This window comes from Squalius cephalus (genome assembly GCF_949319135.1).
Source record: "Squalius cephalus genome assembly, chromosome: 13".
NCBI classification, from domain to species: Eukaryota; Metazoa; Chordata; class Actinopteri; order Cypriniformes; family Leuciscidae; genus Squalius; species Squalius cephalus.
The window spans coordinates 12,314,346-12,337,265 of NC_137134.1; the positions used below are offsets into that span (position 1 = coordinate 12,314,346).

Consider the following 22,920-nt stretch of genomic DNA (forward strand, 5'->3'; position numbering starts at 1 on the left):
TAGGCTAAACCAAAACTTGTAAAGAAGGCCTATTTTTAAGTTTTAATTTACCAATTACCATCACCGGTACCAACCACCATCAGCAGTTTTGCATTACAGTATTTGCAATGGCCACACCTTGTCCAAAACTGAGTTATGACTGCTGCGTATGCTTCACTCTGCACTGTCTAGCAGCATCACACAGATTGCACAAAACCAGGATTAGGCTATAATGTTGAGTAGATTTCCACATGAAGTTCAAACTGCATTAGGCTACTTACTAGATGATATTCACTCTTACCTGCCTCTGTGTCATTCTCTCTTTAATGAAAGCTTGTTTCCGCCATCATGGGCGTCAGTTTGGTTTGAAGTGTGCTGGGGACAGAGACGCACTCGGAAGTGCATTTTCAGAAGTACTGGGTACAATGACGCATTCGCTTTTTTCTCTCTCTCGCGCAGGTCATGTGTTGAAAGATGATGTCCTGTAGCTTACTAATGTTGTAAATAAATAAAAATGTATACAAAAATGTGATGATGTCCGACCAGGGCCGTGCAGAGACCTCTGGAGGGGCAGGTGCTCAAAGTATAAAAGGGGGCACATGGAACAAGGCTTTAAATAGGGCTGTGATCAAAAAAATACAGTAACAGGGTTTTTCCAGCCTCAAAATGAGGCGGAGGTGGTAAAAATCCTAATAATGTATTTTAATAATAAGATAATTAAATTAGTATTTTTTTGTAGATCATCATATAGCCTAATGTGTTTCCCACATTATTTATGTGGGTGGAGTTTGGTATCTCTAGGGGGGTCCGGGGGCATGCCCCCCCGTAAGAAAATTTTGTACATTTTAAAGATAAATTCATTAATCTGGTGCACTTTGAGTCACCCGAATCCACTGTTAAAAATAAATAATCCATCCGCAAACCACCCATATTCTTTGATTTAGATATCTGCATCTGATCATCACATTACAATTATTCAAATTCTCAGTGTTAAGCATGATAATATGGTAACATCATACTGAAATAGGCTGATTTAAAATGAACATTTATTTAAAATAAAAGTTCTTCTTTTGGCAAAATTACATTTCCTTAATAGCCTAAACAGAGGCTTTTCTCCCTTCAAACTTAAATTGTCAATGTTTCATTACATCACTGTTTGAAAACACTAATTTTTTGTACCTTTTATAAAGGGCATTTTTCCCTAATTTTATTAAATGTATGCTCCATCTTTCATTTCAAATTCTCAAATTTGATCAATATATTCAATTAAAATAATAAGACACTAGGCTGTTACCAATCAAATTAAATAATTAACATTGAAAAATTATAACTGTATTAAATTAGATTATTTTAAATATTTTTGAATATACAAATAAGGAATGTTGAAAAGAATGATACTTTATGAAACTAAACCGCCAGTAGGAGGCGGCAGGCTACCGTCTTAATGAGCGAGTCATTGAGTCATTCATTCAAACGATTCATTCAAACGGCTGATTTATTCAGAATGAGGCAGTTTATGAATGGGTAATTGAATCTTTGACTCAACCGATTCGTTCAAAATGCTTAATCATTCAGTAATGCAACAAGTGTTGCTGTGAGATGCGCGATGGTTCTGCTGTGATCTTTGTTTGGAACTCTTTTCGTTGCTGAAACAGAACAAAAATAGTCATTGCGTCTCAAATGTAAGTGACTTAATTTTAACTATTTGTTTATTGACCTGCTTTGAAATCAGTTTCGGTTTCAATCTTGATGGCATTCAGGAAAACAGTTACTTCTATAGCCTAACGTTCCACACAGCAATTTAAACAACATCTCTGCATGCTCTCTTCACGTCGTCCTTGTAAAATAATTATAATAAGTAAACGAACATCAAAATCACTTCGCTGAGAATGAAACGCCACTTACCAGCAGCCGCAGATTTGAAGATATCCTCTGGTAGTGCGCATAGCCGCGCGAAATTTTAAAAAAAATGTGCGTGCAGCGTGAGGAATGAGTTAGTCAGGTGAAAGATCATCATGTGGGTCATTTTATCTACGGCTAAATTATTCTTAATTAATTTTACTAATAGTTAGATTGGGCAGGCATCCACAAAAGGGCCTTTAATTACAAAAAAAAGTAGAGGAAATTTTGCCTTGACAAAAGGGCACTTTGGGCACCAAGGGGCAAAGGGGCAGGTGCTCAAGCACCCAAGCATATATATATATCAGTGGGGATTTCTTTAAGACTGCAAGGGAAGCTCGGCTTCCCCTATAATGTCAAAAAAATTAATGGTCAAATATGTACTATTGTGTTAACATTTTATTGACTAAAAATGCGTTAGAAAACGTTCATCTCAAAGACGAGTTCGTTCAGAATCGGCTACATACAGCAGGTCGGCTGATTCGATTTACTTCTCATACATTCCCGTAGCGTCACAGACAGTGCATTTCCCTGTTGAAGCCCAGCGTCCATTGACTTCAATGGGGCTGCTCTGAACAGTTTTTTTCAGCGCTTCGAAACTAGACGGTCATTGGATAAATGCTGCGATTATGTCCCGGCAGTCCCGCCCACGGACGCTCAGCGTCTCTGGGGGTGAATGAGGAGTGGGCTGGCCCGGACTCCGGGCTTCCGCTTGATGATTGGAGGGGCTGCATCTCCTTTTGATTGACAGCGATTTCATACAATAAAAAGTCGCTGCCGCTGAAGCTATTGGAGCTCAGCCTCAGTCCCATCGCGGATTTTTCAAGTGATAGCAGAGAACATAGATATCATATAAAGGCTAGATGGCTCAAGGCGGAGTCACTTCCGGCATCACCGGCGGCCATCTTAGGACAGGGCTCTGTGAATTAAGGTGAGTGAGCAGCACGCACACAAATCCTCTTATCTCGCTGAAATCTGGACGGATTTACAAACGGTTTGGTTTCTTACAAACGTTATTAACGTGGCTATAATTCTGAATGCTTAAACATTTTGAACATAATTATTCATATGTATGCAGTATAATAGCTACATCTCTGATGTTTATAACAAACCAAACCGTTTGAAAATCGGTAGAAAATTGAGCAAGTTATGGTTATTTAAAAGTACATGCACCATGTTATGAGTGATCGAGCACCCTGTCGTAAGATGGCCATATGTTTTTCGCCATAGACCTCCATTCATTCTGCACTCGCCTGCGAGCGCCCCCGCATGGACAGAGACCTGTTACTGCAGCCAGTCCAGAAACCGGAAGTAAGCAGAGAGTGCCAATTCTCTTCCTATTAGACATTCTCTGGTTTGGACAAGCGGGAAGGAAGTCGACCGGAAGTTGAAGTCGGCCGGGTGCCGCCATCTTGAGCGGAACTTCACTTGCGTTAGCAATCCCATTGACTTCCATTCATTTTGGTGTCACTTTGACAGCGAATAACTTTACATCTGAGGCATTTAAAGACTCCATTTGTCCATTTTATTTCTAAAGAAACACGACAATGTATAAAATGCTCCATTACCTTGTAGCTTATGTTATGGCCCCGTAGAAGCAGTTTTTGTAAAAGTAGGCTAACGATTGCGTCATAACCAAGCGCCTCTTTGTCGCACATTAGAGAGATTACCGTATGGACAGCAGGAGAAGCTCGCTGGCAATCGGGGGGACGTAGAGGCAAAATGACAATATAATTAATCAGAATACCTAGCAAAAGTTGATCCTGCTCCAAGCTCATGGACAATTCCTACTCACACTCTCCGTCTCTGCAAGATTCGGAAGGGAATGATTCAGATTTCTCTTGGCACAGCTACTAGAAGACAGACGGGTTGCTCACGTGGTCCGTGTAACGCTTTGCTCGGTTTGAGTCTGCGCGTCAGGAAAGGAAGTGCTAAGAAATCGCTAAAAATGGGCTTCACTTGTCTCAATTGAGTTCCAATGGGGTCGCTGTGTCCATTTCTTTTACTGTCTATGGGTTTGGAGAAGACGGACCGTCCTTGGCCAGGTCATGTGACCTGGAGAACGTATCGCTTTACGGCCGTCACGTGACCATAGGCTCTGATATACTCATGGAGCAGACTTTTGCGACAGTGCTGCGGCGCTTGTGGCCTCTAGGGGCGCTAGACGTGAAAGTTACAGGTGTAGCGCCCCTAGCGCCCGCAAAAGTTCCGTGGTGTGGCTACTTGTGTGTACTTGTGTGGCTATTTGAAATGAAATAAGCAGAAACGAGAAACGGCGCCTTTATTCGTTTTTTCGTTTTTTCCAAAAAACGAAAAAACGAGATTTCGGCTTGATTTTACGTTTTTTAGTTCACAGGCAAAAAACGAATAAATGACTTCAAAATTCGTTTTGCACATGTGGACGGTCATGAGGCGCCCCTGTCAGCCGATTGGTCAAGAAAATCTGAGCATGTGACGTCATCGGTAGTTCCCCAGGTTTATTCAACAAAATAATTAATAGTCCTATATGCTCTGCGTACCGCATATTAAACTGTTCAGGGCAGGTCCTGGGCTTACTTATGTGCAACTTAACGCGTTTCAGAGAAATATTTATAGCCTATATCAGAAATATTAAATATTAATCTGCACCCAGACGGTTTTATTAGCTGTGCGGAGTTAAATCTGTGTGGTGAAGCACAATGTTCAGTCAAGTGTAGCATATCAGCAGTCATAACTCTTCTTTTAGACAATACGCTCAGTTTTGGACAAGGGGTGGTTAATGCAAATACTGTAATGCAAAACTGCTGATGGTGGTGGGTACCGCGATGATGGTAAATAAAATTGTACTGTACGTAGCTAATCATAGCCGCGAGGGTGAGACAGAGATGATTGACAGGACGATAGCGGAGGAAAAAGCGCAAGATTTTGTTAGTAAAGAAATATTTATTTGTTTAATTATAAAAGTGAGTTTGTCCACATGTGCAAAACGAATTTTGAAGTCATTTATTCGTTTTTTGCCTGTGAACTAAAAAACGTAAAATCAAGCCAAAATCTCGTTTTTTCGTTTTTTTGGAAAAAACGAATAAAGGCGCCGTTTCTCCTTTCTGCTTATTTCATTTCAAATAGGAAATGAAATGGACGGAAGATACCCTGATTCATTAGGCTACCTGTCTTTGACCCGTGAACCAAAAAAAAAAAAAAAATCAAGCCGAAATCTCGTTTTTTTAAAAAAAAAAACGAATAAAGGTGCGTTTTCTTGTTTTTGCTTATTTCATTTCAAATTGAAAAACAAACTATTAAAAAGTGTTAAAGAGTTAAAAACTTTTTTACTGTGTGTGTGTGTGTGTGTGTGTGTGTGTGTGTGTGTGTGTGTGGATGAAAACCCCTGAAATGGCCTCTGAACCAAAATAAATCAACAGATCACCTGAACTCCTGTTTTTCAGGTGGATGAGCTCCGCGGCTTCTGTTACAGGGTATCCTTATTCACCAGCGTACTTATTCACCTTCACCAACATGCAACAGTTTCCCCCCTAGGGCTGATAGTCCTGTAGTCTCCCCTGCCCCGTTAGTCTGCAGAGGGGCGGCGCGCTTCTCTCCTCGGTTCCCGCGGGGATATTGAGTGCTGCCTGGTCTAGAGTTTCTCGGTTCTCAGAAATCAGTCTCAGCCACGAATAACTAAAAATGAATGTTTGCAGTCAATAACCAGTTAGCCGTCTGGTTTCTCGCTTTCAGTCACAAACAATAACGAAAGAAGCTTTTGCTTCATGCGCTTAGAAGCAGGATATGAAGGAGATATATCTTGAATTAAACTCTTAAACAGCGAATAAACATATTCAAACAAAATTAACCAGTCTTAAACCTTATTACACCTAACACCTAAGTAGGCTATAGGCTGCCTACCACACTTATCGTACGATCACCAATCGTCTCTTCCGTGTAATGGTGTTGTTCTTTTTTTTCTTCCTTTTTTTGGGGGGGTTGGGGTTATTTAATACTTTGTGCTCGCAGATCATTGAAGCAGAGTCTTTGATTTAATATGGTCACTGAAGCAAAGTTTTTATTACTTAATGCTCACTGCTTAGTAAACGCAGGTTTTTTTTTTTTACAAGAACAGTGCAAATGGGTAGGCTAAATTAGAAGTAAACGCGGATGCATGTCTAACTATCTATTTGATCATATGGGTCATTCCAGAATTGCGGGTACATTTCAAGTAGAGAAAGAAAACAAAAAATAGGATTTATTTTTTTCTGTTAAACTTTTTTATTTTCATAGAATGAACTTTAAATTCATCATTTTCAATATTTGCTGATCTTAAACTTGTAAGATTTAAAATATTAATACTGAACATCGATGTACTAACAGAAAACTCTTATAGACAAATTGGGTCAAATATATACAGTTTACAAATGTAACACAATTTTAAAACCTTTCATCCCTAAGAAAACTTTTGTCTTTTCATCCATTAATGCAACTTTAAGCATAATAAGATAGAGACTTTTTGTTTTGGAGTAAAAATATCAACACATTTAACTGAAAAGTTGCCAAGATTGTGTGCATTTTCTCTAAGCATGGCTTTAAAAATGAATGAAATCCTTTAAAACTCCATGCAGTAAGAATACTAGTTAGCCTATGCTAATAAGATTCTGATCAATTTGTTAATAATAAAACACATATGATGATATTTTTAAGTAAAACCTTAAACAAACAGAGTTGACATTGATCATAACAGAGCTGACATTAAAAACAGAGTTGACCACCCATAGTTAAAAGATCAAAAACAACAATATTTTCTGCCAGTGTAATAAGATCCACTGAGTCGAGTTGCAATGAAAACAGTGCAGCTTTATTCAAATAAATGTAAACAAAATAAACAAAGCTGACACTCCCAAACAGCAGTTCGAGGGAAGTAGTATTAACATGTGTCACTTTTGATTGATTTATTTCACTCATGATTGACAGGTGATCCGTGTGTCAAGAAAACAGTTTCACTAGTTCACACTTACAAATAAGTTAGATAGAATAAATGCGTATTTGGCGTGCTGTCCGAGGAGAGGGCTCCGGGCTCGGTATTCGGCCCGAACCCAGAGTACTCCCCCCGTATTCCTGGCTGTAAAGATTAAGCCAAGAGTGAGGAGTCGGGGTGGTGGAGGGATGCTGAAAAACTGTCAAGGAATATTAGGTGAGTTGACAGTGTGGATATATATATACTTCTTGTCATGCTGATTAGGGTAGACATAATTGTTTGATGACGAGTAGATTGGATTGATTATTTGAACGTGCTCCTCCCGAACTTTGTTTATAAAACATCATGTCTCTGATTTACAGTGCCAAACTGACTGGTCATTTGTTGAATCCTGGGTAACTGGCTCCTTCCAGTCTGTTGGGGGTAAACTGTTGCTGATTGTATTTTCCTTCTATTGTTGGGGGTGAAATTCACCCAAGCAAGTATTACGCAATGTTGACACCCTGAGTGTCAAAATCTTTGCTGGTTGATCAATAGGGTAGCCTATATGTTAATTGAGTCAAAATATTTGAGTCAAGACATTCAGGAATACCATTACACCTACAAAACACTGGCTATATTCATTAAAATAATATGTCTGGAGATGTTTTAAGAACAACTGTGTGTGTGTGTGTGTGTGTGTGTGTGTGTGTGTGTGTGTGTGTGTGTGTGTGTGTGTGTGTGTGTGTGTGTGTGTGTGAGCATCTCAGTAGGATCAGTAGTACCTGAACTATAGGTTTATGTTAATGCCTTATGTTCATCAAGCCAAAGAGTCCTATACCCACACACCCCATACTATATTCTTCTCAATAAGAAAAGGTGTTGTTGGTTTTTTTTTTTCTAGAACATCTGTATCTGTTTCCTGACGCCAATAGGATCAGTGTTAAAAAATACAAAAAATCAAACATTTATCTAACTCACAGTGAAGGTGTTTACGAGTGGAACTGGCGGGGGAAGAGTGCATCCTAAATGGGTTTGTTAATGGTTTTAGGACAGTTGCTTAGGCTAGATGTTTAAAGAATGACACTTCATCAAAAGCTTTCTGGTGATTCTCTGGGCTCGCACACAAAAACATCTTTTAAGTGTATATAAATTTGTTTGTTACTTTTGTTATATTAGTATTTTTTTTACAGAAAATGCTTTAGTTTTTAACCCAGCCCATAGTGTGTGTGTGTGTGTGTGTGTGTGTGTGTGTGTGTGTGTGTGTGTGTGTGTGTGTGTGTGTTGCAAAACAACAAATTACATATTCTGGGTATAATAAAACACATAGGGATTTGAAACATTCAAACATTTATATAAAAAAAAAATTTGCCAATAAAAGCAATGAAAGTTGTCTCTTTTCTTTAAATAAAACTTTTACTTTATTTTATTTTTTAAAACAGACTGATGACCAGCATCTTAGAACTGTAGCCGAACAGTTTCCTCACATGAGTAAAACACAATTTTCACTTAGAAATCTTTTTAAATGTATGACTGAACCTTTTTTCTTTTGACAAACCTACATTTCAAATTATACCTGAGGTGTGTAACAACCACAAGGGATACATGTTGATTCCATGTTTCAGTGTACAGTGCAAACATGCAATATTCAAGAAATCTAATCTTACGGTAAATCTTTGTGAGGCCAGAACACAAAACTTTGTGTTGAGTGATCCAGACAAAGCTTCATGCTAGAAAATATCATGGAAGTCACTAGCACTTCAACATCCAGCACAAAATTAAAGAGATGAGCTTAAAAAAATATTGGGTAATATCAAGGTTCTATGGTTCTATTAAAGCGGCACAATATATAGTTAGGTGTGTGTGTGTGTGTGTGTGTGTGTGTGTGTGTGTGTGTGTGTGTGTGTGTGTGTGTGTGTGTGTGTGTGTGTGTGTAAATAGTTGTGCTAAACTCTTTGTGTGTATTTTTACACCCCAACATATTTTGTCAGGGGTATGTCACACCGCTGTGATGCAAAGTTTCACACTCTTGAATAACTTTTAAACATAATATTTATAGGAGTTACTGTATGTGTGTCCAAAACACCTGTAAAATTCAAAAGACCAAATCAGTAAGAAAAGAGGACTCAGCATACATTGAAAAGTAACATTTATAATAAATACACAAAATCCATTCGTGAGCAATTGTGAAAGTTTGTAAATTTTGTTTTGTAAGTGATGTTTTTATCACTCCACTAGTGTTAGTCACTTTATTCAGATAGCACTATTTTGTTTGTTGGACTCTTCTTTGAGAACTGTCAACATTCAGTGTTTATAGGAATAAATGCAAATTAAGAATGTAAGTGAAAGTCTTTCTGTTTGAGAGTGTTTGACTAAATTGATATTTCTTTTAGTGCAACAAAATGACTTTTTATTACTCCACTAGATTTAGTCATCTTGTTGAGATGACACTGTTCACATTTCTTTGTTTGTTGGTCTGTGTTTAGTTTTAGGTGAAGACAAAACGATGTAAGTTCATGCTATTCCACACATGGGAAAACGTGTGTGATGAACGCAGGCCTTTCATTTAAGAGGCTTTTTAAATATATGACTGAACTTTCTCTTTTTGACAAATCAGTATTTCATATTATATTATATTATACTTAACATTATATTAAGTTGTTTAACGTCCGCAGAATAGTTTATTTCAACAACCCGCTTAACATTAAAGATTATAGTTTTTCAATTGTTATCACCATCTTCTTTGACTCAAATAAAGTTACTATATGTGCTAAAAATCTTTGTAATTTTTTTTTTTTTTTTTGCTCTTCTGTCAGATTTGTTAGAGGAACTATGCCACACTGTTGTAATGCAAACACATTAAGAACTATAAAGTTGCACGTCCTTGTAAAGACTATAGACATTCAAAACAACATTCAAACATAATCGTTATACAGGAATTATGTTTGCACAAAAGTAAATTCAAGGTCAATTTGTGTAAGGCATATAGGAAAAGAGACAATTAGCCATAAAGAATACAGAATTCCTCGTTTATGTCGATACAGTATGTAAAATGATATTTTTCCACTAAACTATGTCACGCTTTACAATTAGTTTTTCTGTTTTTGTACAGTCTTTTGTACCACTCTCTGAGCGTGGTCAAATATGTTCATCGGAAGAATGAAAACATGAACAAATGCAGCATTTTGAGAATTAAATGTCAGTCCTTCTACATGACACTGGTTGAGACTAAACAAATGACATTTATTTTAGGACATCTTTCTGGTCTATCTACGCTGTGGGATCGCAAGACACACCGACCCAACATGAAGAGTGAGTTACGTCCTTTTTCTGTTACCTATTCAACCATTACACTTCAAACTTTTAGAACTATTACACTTAAAACTCTGCATTTCACCGCACAGTCATAGATACACAGTTCTTTTGTCTATGTCTCTACACAACTGTTAAGTAAATGAATTACAATTGATAAGTAGTAATTTTAAGTGAAAGGTGAGATGATTCATGCCTTTTTTTTTATTATTATTCTGTCCACACCAATACTTTGACACCAGTGTTTTAGGCATCTGTCTTTTAGGTTTGATCCAGAAAACAGAACTTGTGTTTTATGTCTCAACATTTTGTTCTCCTTTTTAATGAAAACGTGCAGTTTTAGTTCTCAACAGCACAACACCAAAATGTTTTAGCATATTGTACATTTCAATAGTTAGCTAGCAAATGCATGTGAACTGTTTATTACTGTGATAATTTTATATGTGAAACAAGCTCAGTCACATCAGAGTTGAATTGGAACAGTTATTGTCCTGCATGTTTAACAGTGTTAGTGTTCTCACAAGGCACAACGTTTTCATTGTAGTGTGTTTCATTGTTCCAAAGTTTCATTGTAGCATGTAACAGTTTGGAGACATTTTTATTTTATTGTATTTTCATGCTACTTTGATTTTGTTTGTACTTTTACTGAAACAAACTGTTTTAGAAACTGTTGACCGTGTGATTGCACAGTTGTGTGTGTACGTGTGCGTGTGTGTCTGTTTTCCTTACACTTTGCAAAGCAACTTTGAAAAACAACTGTTTCCTCTAATCTGCTGTAATTTTAGTGAGCTCTAGGTGTTCTCTGCATCTCCTTGTTCAAATAAGACAATGCTCCCATGAATTTTGGGGTGGTATGTGGATATAGAATGCAGCGCAAGGAACTCTTATATATTTAATGTAATAAAACATCTATGTAATGTTTTTTAAAAACACAGTAAAACAAAGGTATGAAGACATCTCTCTATCAGAGACCTTCACAAACTATGGTGTAAAACAAAATACAGTGCATCAGTGTACACCGATTTGCCAGCATATTACTTTTATCACTAATGTTTGAAGAAAAAAAAAAAAAAAAACAGGTTAATGTCCCTAAGTGTGGTGTTTTATGACTACTGAAGGTGTCACATCCTTAGAGCATTACAACCCTGGACGTTTGACACCTACAGCCCAGCCTCCTGAATTTGGTATTTAAATAAGATTTAGGATAGTAATTAAATAAATAAAACAGACATTCTACAACTCTAGTGTTCCAATGGCTACTCTAAAAACTACTGAAACATCTAGAGAGATGTGTGTAACACCGACAAGAACAGCAACAGCTGAACAGGACTGACCAGTTAACAAGCTTAAACAGATGAAGACCTTCACTATATCTACGCCAGAAAATTAGTTTGACAGAGTTTCTCCATGAAGATGAAGATTTTGTGAAACAGGACTTTCTGATGTCTGATGATCGTGTAGGAAGATTTGTGTTTGAAAAGGGATCACACACACACACACACACACACACACACACACACAGTCAAACTCTACGCTATGGAACCTTACAAAGATTATACATCGAATGTGGTTATCTGCTTTTGACGGCCATAGACTTGCCATTTTTCTAAACCCAAAAAATGGAGATTTTATTGGTATTGGTTGGGGAAAAAAAATGGGTACTTTTTCAACTGGGATGGCACAACACCCGATGTGTGGTACGTGTCAAAGCAACGATGAGTCTCACTCTGGAATAGGCCAGTCAGGTTCATTCTCATCAGAATGCTGCAAAACGAGTCTATATTTTCAGTGGAGCGACATACACACCATTTTCTCAACAATAGACAAAGCTGTTAAAGTTGAGTTGAATTTATTTTGAGCATTGCTAAAAGATCAATTAGTATGTAATCATGGTGATGGGTGTGAATACGTATTAATGAATATTTAAATTCAACTCAACTTTTTGTGTTGTGCCATCCCAGTTGAAAAAGTACCAATTTTTTTTCCCCCACCATTTTTTTTTTCTTCAAACATTAGTGATAAAAGTAATGTGCTGGCAAATCGGTGTACACTGATGCACTGTATTTTGTTTTACACCATAGTTTGTGAAGGTCTCTGATAGAGAGATGTCTTCATACCTTTGTTTTACTGTGTTTTTAAAAAACATTACATAGATGTTTTATTACATTAAATATATAAGAGTTCCTTGCGCTGCATTCTATATCCACATACCACCCCAAAATTCATGGGAGCATTGTCTTATTTGAACAAGGAGATGCCAAGAACACCTAGAGCTCACTAAAATTACAGCAGATTAGAGGAAACAGTTGTTTTTCAAAGTTGCTTTGCAAAGTGTAAGGAAAACAGACACACACGCACACGTACACACACAACTGTGCAATCACACGGTCAACGGTTTCTAAAACAGTTTGTTTCAGTAAAAGTACAAACAAAATCAAAGTAGCATGAAAATACAATAAAATAAAAATGTCTCCAAACTGTTACATGCTACAATGAAACTTTGGAACAATGAAACACACTACAATGAAAACGTTGTGCCTTGTGAGAACACTAACACTGTTAAACATGCAGGACAATAACTGTTCCAATTCAACTCTGATGTGACTGAGCTTGTTTCACATATAAAATTATCACAGTAATAAACAGTTCACATGCATTTGCTAGCTAACTATTGAAATGTACAATATGCTAAAACATTTTGGTGTTGTGCTGTTGAGAACTAAAACTGCACGTTTTCATTAAAAAGGAGAACAAAATGTTGAGACATAAAACACAAGTTCTGTTTTCTGGATCAAACCTAAAAGACAGATGCCTAAAACACTGGTGTCAAAGTATTGGTGTGGACAGAATAATAAAAAAAAAGGCATGAATCATCTCACCTTTCACTTAAAATTACTACTTATCAACTGTAATTCATTTACTTAACAGTTGTGTAGAGACATAGACAAAAGAACTGTGTATCTATGACTGTGCGGTGAAATGCAGAGTTTTAAGTGTAATAGTTCTAAAAGTTTGAAGTGTAATGGTTGAATAGGTAACAGAAAAAGGACGTAACTCACTCTTCATGTTGGGTCGGTGTGTCTTGCGATCCCACAGCGTAGATAGACCAGAAAGATGTCCTAAAATAAATGTCATTTGTTTAGTCTCAACCAGTGTCATGTAGAAGGACTGACATTTAATTCTCAAAATGCTGCATTTGTTCATGTTTTCATTCTTCCGATGAACATATTTGACCACGCTCAGAGAGTGGTACAAAAGACTGTACAAAAACAGAGAAACTAATTGTAAAGCGTGACATAGTTTAGTGGAAAAATATCATTTTACATACTGTATCGACATAAACGAGGAATTCTGTATTCTTTATGGCTAATTGTCTCTTTTCCTATATGCCTTACACAAATTGACCTTGAATTTACTTTTGTGCAAACATAATTCCTGTATAATGATTATGTTTGAATGTTGTTTTGAATGTCTATAGTCTTTACAAGGACGTGCAACTTTATAGTTCTTAATGTGTTTGCATTACAACAGTGTGGCATAGTTCCTCTAACAAATCTGACAGAAGAGCAAAAAAAATAAAAATTACAAAGATTTTTAGCACATATAGTAACTTTATTTGAGTCAAAGAAGATGGTGATAACAATTGAAAAACTATAATCTTTAATGTTAAGCGGGTTGTTGAAATAAACTATTCTGCGGACGTTAAACAACTTAATATAATGTTAAGTATAATATAATATAATATGAAATACTGATTTGTCAAAAAGAGAAAGTTCAGTCATATATTTAAAAAGCCTCTTAAATGAAAGGCCTGCGTTCATCACACACGTTTTCCCATGTGTGGAATAGCATGAACTTACATCGTTTTGTCTTCACCTAAAACTAAACACAGACCAACAAACAAAGAAATGTGAACAGTGTCATCTCAACAAGATGACTAAATCTAGTGGAGTAATAAAAAGTCATTTTGTTGCACTAAAAGAAATATCAATTTAGTCAAACACTCTCAAGCAGAAAGACTTTCACTTACATTCTTAATTTGCATTTATTCCTATAAACACTGAATGTTGACAGTTCTCAAAGAAGAGTCCAACAAACAAAATAGTGCTATCTGAATAAAGTGACTAACACTAGTGGAGTGATAAAAACATCACTTACAAAACAAAATTTACAAACTTTCACAATTGCTCACGAATGGATTTTGTGTATTTATTATAAATGTTACTTTTCAATGTATGCTGAGTCCTCTTTTCTTACTGATTTGGTCTTTTGAATTTTACAGGTGTTTTGGACACACATACAGTAACTCCTATAAATATTATGTTTAAAAGTTATTCAAGAGTGTGAAACTTTGCATCACAGCGGTGTGACATACCCCTGACAAAATATGTTGGGGTGTAAAAATACACACAAAGAGTTTAGCACAACTATTTACACACACACACACACACACACACACACACACACACCTAACTATATATTGTGCCGCTTTAATAGAACCATAGAACCTTGATATTACCCAATATTTTTTTAAGCTCATCTCTTTAATTTTGTGCTGGATGTTGAAGTGCTAGTGACTTCCATGATATTTTCTAGCATGAAGCTTTGTCTGGATCACTCAACACAAAGTTTTGTGTTCTGGCCTCAAAAAGATTTACCGTAAGATTAGATTTCTTGAATATTGCATGTTTACACTGAAACATGGAATCAACATGTATCCCTTGTGGTTGTTACACACCTCAGGTATAATTTGAAATGTAGGTTTGTCAAAAGAAAAAAGGTTCAGTCATACATTTAAAAAGATTTCTAAGTGAAAATTGTGTTTTACTCATGTGAGGAATCTGTTCGGCTACAGTTCTAAGATGCTGGTCATCAGTCTGTTTTAAAAAATAAAATAAAGTAAAAGTTTTATTTAAAGAAAAGAGACAACTTTCATTGCTTTTATTGGCAAATTTTTTTTTATATAAATGTTTGAATGTTTCAAATCCCTATGTGTTTTATTTTACTCAGAATATGTAATTTGTTGTTTTGCAACACACACACACACACACACACACACACACACACACACACACACACACACACACACACACTATGGGCTGGGTTAAAAACTAAAGCAATTTCTGTAAAAAAAATACTAATATAACAAAAGTAACAAACAAATTTATATACACTTAAAAGATGTTTTTGTGTGCGAGCCCAGAGAATCACCAGAAAGCTTTTGATGAAGTGTCATTCTTTAAACATCTAGCCTAAGCAACTGTCCAAAAACCTTTAACAAACCCATTTAGGATGCACTCTTCCCCCGCCAGTTCCACTCGTAAACACCTTCACTGTGAGTTAGATAAATGTTTGATTTTTTGTATTTTTTAACACTGATCCTATTGGCGTCAGGAAACTATGGAAGCTTGTTTCCGCCACAAAATAAAAATAAAAAAAAGATAATTGCGACTTTTTATCTCGCAATTCTGACTTTATTTCTCAGAATTGCGAGATATAAAGTCAGAATTGCGTGAAATAAAGTCAGAATTCTGAGATATAAAGTCAGAATTCTGAGATATAAAGTCAGAATTCTGACTTTTTTTCTCGCAATTGCGACTTTATATCACGCAATTCTGACTTTATTTCTCAGAATTCTGACTTTATGTCTCAGAATTCTGACTTTATATCACGCAATTCTGACTTTATAACACATAATTGCGAGTTTATATCTCGCAATTCTGACATCTTTTCTCAGAATTGTGAGATATAAAGTCCAATTCTAAGGGAAAAAAAAAAGACGGGACTTTTTTTTTTACCTTAGAATAGTTTATATCTCACAATTCTGACTTTATAACACGCAATTGCGACTTTATATCATGCAATTCTGACTTTATATCACGCAATTGGGAGATATAAAGTCAGAATTCTGAGATATAAAGTCAGAATTCTGAGATATAAAGTCAGAATTCTGAGATATAAAGTCGCAATTGCGAGAAAAAAAGTCAGAATTCTGACTTTATAACACGCAATTGTGACTTTATTTCACGCAATTCTGACTTTATATCTCAGAATTCTGACTTTATAACACGCAATTGTGACTATTTCACGCAATTCTGACTTTATATCTCAGAATTCTGACTTTATATCTCACAATTCTGAGAAATAAAGTCAGAATTGCGAGATGTAAGCTCGCAATTGTGAGATAAAAAGTCGCAATTATCTTTTATTTTTTTTATTTTGTGGCGGAAACAAGCTTCCATAGGAAACAGATACAGATGTTCTAGAAAAAAAAAAACCAACAACACCTTTTCTTATTGAGAAGAATATAGTATGGGGTGTGTGGGTATAGGACTCTTTGGCTTGATGAACATAAGGCATTAACATAAACCTATAGTTCAGGTACTACTGATCCTACTGAGATGCTCACACACACACACACACACACACACACACACACACACACACACACACACACACACACACACACACACACACACACACACACACACACACACACACACAGTTGTTCTTAAAACATCTCCAGACATATTATTTTAATGAATATAGCCAGTGTTTTGTAGGTGTAATGGTATTACTGAATGTCTTGACTCAAATATTTTGACTCAATTAACATATAGGCTACCCTATTGATCAACCAGCAAAGATTTTGACACTCAGGGTGTCAACATTGCGTAATACTTGCTTGGGTGAATTTCACCCCCAACAATAGAAGGAAAATACAATCAGCAACAGTTTACCCCCAACAGACTGGAAGGAGCCAGTTACCCAGGATTCAACAAATGACCAGTCAGTTTGGCACTGTAAATCAGAGACACTGTTTTCTTGACACACGGATCACCTGTCAATCATGAGTGACAAGGGGGTCATAAATCAATCAAAAGTGACACATGGTATATGTTAATACTACTGAGGGAGCAAAGCTAGACTAAATATAATGGGTGACATGGAGGCTATTTATGCACAAATTTATACGCAAAAGGCTTGCTCGACTTGAACCGGCGCTGCACAGACCGATCGGTTTATGACATCAAAGTACCGCGAGAGTGATTGAAAAGCATAAGAGCCGTCTGCTCTCTAATCTCTCTCGCGGTACTTTGATGTCATTCATCGATCGGTCTGTGCAGCGCCGGTTCAAGTCGAGCAAGCCTAAAGACTAATGACTAACAAGAATCACCTGTGAACAATCAGACAATGAACCAATGAGAAAACAACTGAACAAACAAAAAACAATAATAATATAACACATGAACCAAAAGGAAGCACATGAAAAGATCTCATGACTTTTGTGTGCCCTTGACTTTTGTGTGTTGTGACAGGATAACGGGAATCACAAGACAAACAGGAACCATGACCATGACTAAACTTCAAAATAAAGAAATGAAACCATACCAAACGTGACAGCCAGACTCTGAAACTTTTGAAACCATTTTAAATGGTAAAATCTAAATGTAAATGATGCTAAATGTAAAAACAACAATTTAATCCTATATCAAATACATCTGATTTACAGATATTTAATGAACTTGAAAATGAACTGTGTCTCATGCATTACTGATATAGAAAATAAAATGCCATAGCTGTCCCCTCACACCCTGGGCATGCAAATAAGTTATTGGCAATTTCTGCCCATATGTCTTTGTTTATTTCTACATGGCGTCCCGTCACTGCGATTGGTTCTGGGATGATTCTGAGGACATCATCAAAGAGATACCACAAAGTATCCTCACGATTTGGCCAGTAGAAGCGATTTTTCCCAACTTTGTGCATGCATTTGACTTTTGCATGTGTCTCATTGACCTCAGCGATGGTCCCAGGATACATTTCATCATCATATTTGATGACACACCACTGTCCAATGAAATTTTTGATTTCCCAGTTGATTTCATGTGTTTTCTGTGATTGCTGATCTTCTGTGGTGTCAGAAAGTGTTGGTTGAACCTCAGATTCAGTTGTGGCATAAAGGATGGGCTGAACATCAAATTCAAATCTTTGTGTGTTGTGACATACACACTCAAGAATCTGCTTAGTAGAGCAGAGACAGCTGACATCTCTGTAGATGATCTTTCCTGGTGTGAGAGTGATCATCTGATGGAGGCTCATTGTTGAAGGAACCACCGGGAGTCGTTTTGGCATCTTCTGTACAGCTTTCCCCACAGCTTCCTCATCAATGTAGAACAGCTGTATAGAGGTCTGGACATTCAGTGAACAATCATACAGTGTCTTGGCATTTTGAATGTCTTTTCCTTCACTGACCAGTCTGTCCGCTGTTCTTTTTAAAACTCCACCCACTCCATCTGGAGCACCTTTTCCGTAGCTTGCTTCAAAGAAGCTCCATGTGCCTTTCTTGAAGCCCTTCTTGAACAACTCTGTGCTAAACATATAGAAGTTGCCCTTCTGACGGTATTGGGTGCACGGTCCATCACTAAAAAAATGAACTAAACTTACCGATGGATGGTGGGTTTTCACATGATCAAGCACAGGAGACAAGTGTGTCCATATAGCGGGTGGACTTTTCTCTTTTGATGTTGAGATGGTAGTAAAGCACAAATGTTTGTCCACTCCACCCACATGAAGGATTCCTGTATGCAGAGTTGCCTGCTGCTGAGAGGATGCAAAATGAACTGCTTGAATTTCTGCTGATAATTTGCATGCATAATTTTCAGAAAAATCAATGTGAATCAAACACTCGTCAGATTTCATGTTTTTCTTGAGCTCCCGGTAGTGGTTGTACTGTGTTTTAATGTTGAAATGGTGCCTTGTGAAAACTCTCAGCTGGTTCTGAAACCTATCAGTCATATCGCCTAGTGAACACTCCATCTCCTTTTTCACAGTCATTCGGACTGGTTGTGATTCTTTCTCAATTTCTTTATTTTTCTTTCTCCTTTCTCCCAGTTCAGTTGTCCACTGAAAAAATCTCACTGGAGCCTCAGCATCATACTCACTGTTGAGCTGATAGATATTGCTTCTGCATTTGGCACATTCTCCATACATGCATTCTTTGCTTGCAGGATCACAGCATATTGAGTTTGCAATTATTTCCAAGTTAGTCGTCCCAAGAAGTTTTAGTGTATGAAGCTTCTGCACTAGGAAGGATAAGTTTTCATGAACTTTACAGAGACAGGTGTCTCTGTCAGATATGGATGGGTGGACAACCCAGAAAGGACGCATACAACAGAAAAGTGCATATGACAGCAGACTTGATGGATTCTCTAGAAGGAATTTGCGATGAAGATTTTGTATGGTATCATTTAGAAACCTTTTCTGAATTTTTGCATTTCCTCTTGTAATGGTTTGTTTTTTTCCTGCAGTCAAGCGGCTGACATCGTCTCTCAAAAATAATTCCTGTACCTTCTTTTGGAGCTTGCTTTGTGTTGATCGATACTTTCTTCTTTGAAAAATCGGTTCACTTTGGTTCCTGAACCGCTCTCTTGAAAAACCAAGTGAGTTCTGTGTTGTCTTCTGTAGTTTGTAATTTTTTATAATCTTTCCTGACACAATTCGTGATATAATCTGACGCACTCTTTCTTTTTTAGTGTCTTGGTACTTTTGTCTGATATTATCTATCAGTGCATTATGAAACAAGAGAGTTGTTTTAACCTCTGCAGAGACTTTATGTTTTCCTATTTGCTTCCGCGTTTTTGAACGAGGGGATTCAGACACACATGTCAGTCTCTGAAGGCGTTTCTGGTATTTTCGGAGAGAGGTTGTTTTCTTTTTCAGCAAAATCTTTAATTTTTCAATTTTTTTGTATAATTTGGAGTTTTGACGTTTTAATTTTCTTCGTCCTGACCTTCTTTGCCTGAAAATATAAAAATAATTCAAATTTAAATTGAATTTTAAGTAGCCTATATTCATATTTTTCTTGCATAGAAAAAATCTAACCCTAACCCTAACCCTACCCCACCCAACCCCTACACTACCCCACCCCTACCCCTACCCTACCCCTACCCTACCCCTACCCTATACAGTTCTAAAATTACATATTTAAAATGTGTATTAAAAAAATCTTGAAACAAATTTATTATACCATTAAGACACAATACTTTTGAAGTTATTTGTTAACAATCCTAACAAAGAACTTAACTTTCCTCGATCTACCTATGTCTTACCATATATAACGTTATATAATTATAGACTCTTGGACCTAATGTTACCTGGATATCTGTGGTTCAGGACTTTGTGGTGGTGTCATCTCTCCAAGTCTCTGCTTTTCTGCTCTGCACCTCTGCTGTTCCTCTTTCCAATACCTGCGTTTGTACCTTTTCTCCCTTTCACCCAGATCGACCACTCTGCTTGTCTGCCCTGCATTTTTCCTTTTGTGCCATCTATTTCTATCTTTTTGCAGATTTTTTGCCTTCCTTATAGGGTCGGCATCTCGCCGTGCCCTGTATTGCCGTTGCCTTTCTGCTGCTGACAGTTTCATCTGCCTATAATTAAATTTCCTTAACCTGGAATGATATATAACAAATGTATCATTTACAGTAAATTGACCAAGAATCCATAATGTAAAATAATGCAAAATGCTTAAATGAGATTGAGTACATTTGACTCTGTTAATCATTGTCAACTCTGTTAGGGTTTAACTTTTTAAAGCACTAACAGAGTTGACGATAACAGAGTTGACATTTTCCACCATTTTGTGCTTTAGCTCAAAATGCTAACCTCAAACCAGATACCACATGGCATGTCTAAAAACAGAATTTTATGGGTTTTCGCCATATTATGGTTTTTTAAAAAGTGAATGAGAGATTCACTGCATTATCACAATAACAGATTTGACAACTAATTAATCTACTTTTGATGTATCCTAAACATTTTGTACAAATTAATGAGAGGAGAATAATGACATACCTCACTGCTTTCCAGAGTTTCCCGCCAGAGGAAGTGACATCACTTGGTGCAAGTCACATGCTTTTTCTACAAATGCTTTGGAGGTTTTTTTTATTATTTTTTAACAGAGGTAACAGAGTTGACCAGAACTAATTAAATTACAAATAATACAGAAAATATATATTATATGCAATTGTTTATATAACACAAAGTCAGCATCAACTGACTTTAGAGTAAACACAAAAAATATTTGAAAATTAGACTTAATTATTTAGTGATAATTCAAGTTGAATGTATGAATCAGGAGGCGGAGACAGTCAATAATAGGTGGTGTGGGAGTCATTTAGTTAATATTTCCCATAAAAAAAAATCCTAAATATACATAAAGCATTATTTTTTGTGATAGTGTAATATAATTTGTATTATTATTGAAAACTGATTCAAAAAAGCTTTTTTTTTTTTTTTTTTAAATAAAAGAAGGTTTATCTTTGAGACTCGAAATGTACCCCCAATTCTGGAATGACGGTGCGTACCGTTCTTGCCCGCTAGCTACAGGGGATACGCGCTGCATTTTGTTTAAAAAATACCTTATTGTGTAAGGTCCCGAGGCAGGTGCATTTAACGGTGACGGGTCGAGTGGAAGCTCCCCCTAGCGGTGACGAGTTGAGTGACAGGTCGAGTGGCAGCTCCCCCCGCCACGCAGAGATTTTACCCCCTCTTTTTTGAGACTGTTGAATCCATATGAGTTGCTAAGGCTCAACTGAAATGGACATCAAATGGTTTCTAACCAATGGATTGATCTCACTGCATTACCTTGTGGATTATCAAATATCCTAAGTACAAGAATGTGACTCTGTGGGCTATCTAGTTTTTTTTTGTGGATTTCCTTGGATTACTGGAAGAGCTCTTGAAGGTTTTTTTGGACTTGGACATCATCCTAAAAATGGACTATTTCAGCTTTCTTTGTAGTGATTCCATTAATTACTCAAAGAATCACTCAACTACAAGATTGAACTGATTAGATAGTTTTATTTATTTTCATTTGTCATTCTTTTTCTATTGATTAAGTCTTTCTTTACAGACCATCTGTGTGGATACTGCTTTCATTTGTTGAACTGGTTTCATTTCAATTCATGCATTGTTTTGTTTATGTCTTCTGTTTCCTAAATTGATATAAAGGCATAAAAAGTTAATTCCTGTCTTTATTGTTTGTGGCAACACACTGGGGAACATATTAAGATTTTGAAGCAATACATTCTTAGTTGGTGGGCCCCTCTTATTATTCAGATATATATAGATGCATGCTACTAAACTGGACAGTGGTTATAGAGTAATGACTATATTTTAATAGCAATTGTCCGTAAAACCTGAATCACATGTGTTTGGCCGTTTATTTACATTTTCGAATTGCATTGTGGGATCTTGAGCTCTGCTCGGACAATATTTCACGAGAAATATAGGCCTACGCAGCACAAAATGTATCTAACTCTTCCAGCAGTAAGTCATTTTAAGGAAATAATACTGCAGTTTAAAAAGTGATTGTTCTATTGCCATTTTTAGTAGTTTGAAATTATGTAGCCTATTGCCTGGGTTGAAAATTCAATTGTGAATTTTCATTGGATATCGCTAACGCAGCGCCATGACAGGTATGAAAGCGAGGCTGTGAGGGATAGTCTTACCGTGTTTTTAATGGCATTCGCTGTAAAATGCTGTATAAAGCTCCTAGATCATTTATAATTTTTCACAGCTCATGTTGTCTGGAGTTTTCGGTCTAAATTTCTTGGAAAGACATTTTTGCAGTATTTCGTCAGCAAAACAATCCAATAACCCATTAAATAACACTGAAAAGATTTCTATCCCCCACAGCCTCGCTCTGGTGATTATGAAGAGACTTAAAGGGTCATGACGTGGATTATTTTAACATGTTCCTTGAGGTTCACTCAGGGCCGGAGTGGGGCCACTTTTCAGCCCGGGAG

At 36.7% G+C, this 22,920-nt stretch overlaps 1 protein-coding gene across 2 annotated transcripts in view; it reads right to left on the minus strand.

Moving 5' to 3' along the window:
- The window catches only part of LOC307170443 (NACHT, LRR and PYD domains-containing protein 3-like), a 93,948-nt gene that overhangs the window by 27,572 nt on the left and 43,456 nt on the right, over positions 1-22,920 (minus strand). Inside the window, exon 1 of one of the 2 annotated variants that reach the window (XM_079891530.1) lies at positions 5,282-5,793. The exons of the other annotated variant lie outside the window; for it this stretch is intronic. The gene's annotated coding sequence lies outside the window, so the exon portion shown is untranslated. Of the gene's footprint in view, positions 1-5,281; positions 5,794-22,920 lie in introns of those variants that run through there. 2 annotated transcript variants of the gene reach the window in all.